This window comes from Octodon degus, unplaced genomic scaffold (assembly GCF_000260255.1).
Source record: "Octodon degus isolate 3935 unplaced genomic scaffold, OctDeg1.0 scaffold00171, whole genome shotgun sequence".
Lineage (NCBI taxonomy): Eukaryota > Metazoa > Chordata > Mammalia > Rodentia > Octodontidae > Octodon > Octodon degus.
The window spans coordinates 5,152,624-5,156,899 of NW_004524747.1; positions in this window are offsets into that span (position 1 = coordinate 5,152,624).

Consider the following 4,276-nt stretch of genomic DNA (forward strand, 5'->3'; position numbering starts at 1 on the left):
TTTTTTTTTATGGAACCAGGGATTGAACTCAGGCCCTTGTACTTGCCAGGGAAGCACTTATTCTACTGAGCCGTCTCTCTGGCCCCTCTGGCTTGTTTTAGTGTTTACACTATAATCATTGATCTCTTTTCTATAATGAAGGATGGTACATTATTGGCTCTTGGGGCTTGTTGATGTCCAGTTTGTATTTGATGCTATTCTTAATACTGGTTTTACTACCATAAGTGACAGTTGTTGCTATTAAGTGGTTTTCTCTGTATGAAACTATCTCAAGTGCCTGGAAGTTTCAAAGAATATCACAGCCAATTCTCAAAAAAACCTGCGTGCATGGCCAAATAATCTACAATTTATACTTACTTTGACAGCACATATTCTGAACTGCAAACTCCCCTCCAAAATAAATGGCAGAGGTTGGATCAGGAACAGTGGCAAAAGCCGCTAGCCATGTCCATAGGGTAGCTCTGAACAGTAGATATTAACTAAAGAGGTCTGCATACTACAAATAAAAAATATCCACTATTATCAACCCATAAGCCTCAGCACAGAAAAGAAACCAGTCATAACATAAAAAGACAAAGCAACAAAATACTTCCCAAAACTCCCAACTCTCCCCAAAGCCAATCTAGAGGACGTCAAGAAGAGGAACCCAAAAGCCACACACAAATTATCTGAAAGGATGACAGTGGAGGTAACCACACAGATCAACAAAGTGCTTGACAATCTACAGTGACTTATAACTCAGCAGATAATAATCATAAGGAAGCTATCAGCAAGTGTACAGAAGACACTAAGAAAAACCTAGTAGAGTTGAAGAGGGCAAAATATAAATGCCTAACATAAAAAAGAAGCAGAATCCACAAAAATTTTTCAAACATAAATCCAGATTAAAATTTGAGGTAGAAGTGACCATTGTGAGGCTAGAATGTGACACCTAGAAGACAGGGCTCTGATTGGTGATAGTGACATTAGATACTTTTAAAAAAAAAAGGAAATATGGATCTCACAAATGCTAAACAATAAGACTAGCCTAAGATTAATTAGAATTAGTGAAAAATCGGGGACCAACACACAGGGCATGAAAAGCTGTTTACAGAAGTAATAACAAAACTTTACAAACATGAAAACAATTTAACATACAGATAAGTGAGGTGTATACAATACAAAATGGCTATGCTCGGGGGGGGGGGAAACACTTCATGATGCATCATGGTAAAAAAAAAAACAGGAGTTCAACACAAGAACAGAATATTAAAATCTGTTAGAGAAATGTAGCAAATTGGTTAGAAAGTAAAACTCATCAAAATTAAAGTTGATTTCTCAGCACAAATCTTAAAGATGGGGAGAATATGATGCTCAATTGATCGTGATAACTTGAACAAAACAATTCTCAAAAGATTTGGTCAGCACGACTCTGTGCATGCTGAATGGATTCCCTGAAGAGCAAAGATCCACCCTAGGTGTGAGTGGATCAAGTAACAGGCTTGTAGCCTGAATGGAATAAAAAAGGGAATGAAGAAGCAAAGGTCACCTCTATTTCTTTGGAGGAGCACCAGTCTTCAGCGTCACCTTGGACATCCATCTCCTGGCTTCCAGCAGAGATTTTTCCACCTTCAAGGGCACACTTTTTGGCCTCCTGATATGGACTCACACAGGCCCATACAGTGAGCTCCAGGGCTTTGACCTTTGACTGGATCCTTTGGATCTTCAGCGCATAAGCAGCCCTTCTGCACTTTTCCTCACCTGACTCTGCAGCTGGTTATTGTGAACTACTTTATCTGTATTAAAATCTATTTCAATAGTGAACACAGACTGACAAAGATTTAGTATGGTATGTAGGGAGGCTAGCTCTAGATAAACAGAACTCTAAAGATTAAATTCTTTAATTGCTTTAGTGGTTTCCAGAGGTTTTTCTCTAATTTGATGAGACCTAAAGAAGCCATGGTCCCTTCGTGTGATAATTGGGGACCACTGATAGTTCTTGATGTGAAGTGTTTAAAGTGCTATCCAATTTAAATCTATTTGTTATCCTAATTAATGATTTGTGAGATGTGAGGAAGTTAATGATTCTGTATACAATACTTCACAATATTTTTGGCAAAGTGGGAAATATAATGTTGCTTGCTCTTGGCATCTCTGGACAAGCTAGTGAAGAAAAACCATGGGCTCAAACCATGCATAGTGTTATGGTTTGTGTCCAGTTGACCCCCAAAGCCTCATGCAGTCATCAGTGTGGGCTTCTAGTTTGTGATTAATTCATGATCCAATTAATGAGTGCTGTAGTCAAGGACAGCCTGAATGCAATATAAGGAAGGTAGAGAGGCTTGCTTTCTGCTGCGGCCACTGCTCCTCCTTTTTTGTTCTTGCTGTTTTCTGGCACCATGAACTGCTGCCCTCTGTCATGTGCCACTCTGCCTTAGGGCCACCCAAGTATGGACTAAAACCTCCACAAACTGTGAGCACAATAAACATTTTCTTCCTTAATTTGGGGTGTTGGGTATTTTGTTCCAGCAATGAGAAAAAAGCAATGGAAACACATAAGAAATCTAAAATCTAGCTATGAAGGCAAATTAATAAAGGAAAATAAAGATTTCAGAGATTAAAACTCTCATCTCAAGATACATAGAAAAATCCAAACATTTCTAAGTATTTCCTGAAAAAATACTCTCTTTGAGCTACAGGACTGAGATTGCACAAATGCAAGAACAGGTCCTCATAATTTGATAGGCTGAAATATACCATAATGCTCAGCCTCAGAGACTATTGGAAGTAAAAGTGAAGGCACTAATTGGAAAATAATGCAATCCTATAAGCTGAGATGGAGATGTTTGGAGGGGACATGCTGAGCCCCTAGACCTTATGTGTCAAACCTATCATATATGTGCCACAGGACACACAGACCCCTCTGTTGACATCCAAGCCAAGTTACCCTAGCAGCTGGACATCAGATAACATTTCTTTTTCAAATTTAAAACATCAACATTCAGATTTAATTACAGTGTTGCTATTTTCTTATAAATAAGTGGATTTGGAATTGCATTTTGGGCATTTAGTCGTGAAAAATTTCACCATCACTGCCCTGGACTCTAATAAAATTATTTTGCCTGAAGAAAAGATTCCCTAGTCACAGTGGTCAAGGTATTCCACCCCATCTCCATCCTCTTCCTTTGTGGGCTGGCCTCTCCTCCTATACCGGAGGAAACTAACCCTGTGTGGACAAACACGACAATGCTGACACTCAGAACCTACTCACCACCCACTTTTGCCTTTGGACCTATAATCGGGCTCAAATCAGGCTTCTAAAGGTTGGGTCCATAGTATGAGTATGAGGAGATCTGCCATCCTCCCAAATAACTCCTTGAGTTTTTCTAATTTTTATAAGCAGAGGCCTGATGAGCAAGTGTGGAAATTGAATTTATGGGTTTGGAATATTGATGGCAAAATATATACCTGGATCAGGCTGAGTTTATCAGTATGAACCTGGTAAGTAGACATTCTGACCTTAATGTTGGAATAAAAAAGGTGTTAATAGTTTACTTGGAAGCCCAGCAGAAGTATGGATCATGGGATAGCCAACTTAATGAGTTAGAGATGAGTAATATTACTTGGTTTATTGTTGATGAGTGCATTCAAAGGCTCAGAAAAAAAGAGTAGATTTACCATGCTAAACTCAATCCTCAGTACTAGGATGATCCAGTGAATATCACCTTCACTGACACCTTGAGAAACAGATTCATGAGGCAGACACCAGAATCCCTGAATTGCCCTGTCACTGCTCTTACCTCTGTGTCAGACCTTACAGTGGGGACCATCGTTAATTCATTGTACAACTGAAGGGCAATGATTTTAGTTGGATGCCAGAGTAACATGGGTCAACTGGTCATACTTACCTGCAAGAGGCAAAGTGCTCATTTATCTTAATGGGCAGCAGAAAGAAGAACAATGATAGAGATGGTCTGCTGTGTGTAGATCTATGCCATTGGCTGATTAGCTGTGGTTTCACAACCATAAAGTATGCAGGAAGTATATTAAATTTTATTAGATTCATATATTCCAGAAATTAAGGGCAAATGAATAGAAACTTATTCCAAAACATAATTAACAAAGAATTTACACCCCTTAACCAGTTGCAGGACTTAAGCCAGTTTTCAGACCCAGAATTCCTTAAGTGAAGAGGAGGCTAAGTCTCCATCATGTACACCACCAAAAGTTTATACTGTCAGTCTTTCTCCCATCCTTCCCCAAAAGTTCCTAAGGCTGTGTACAATGGTAACCATAC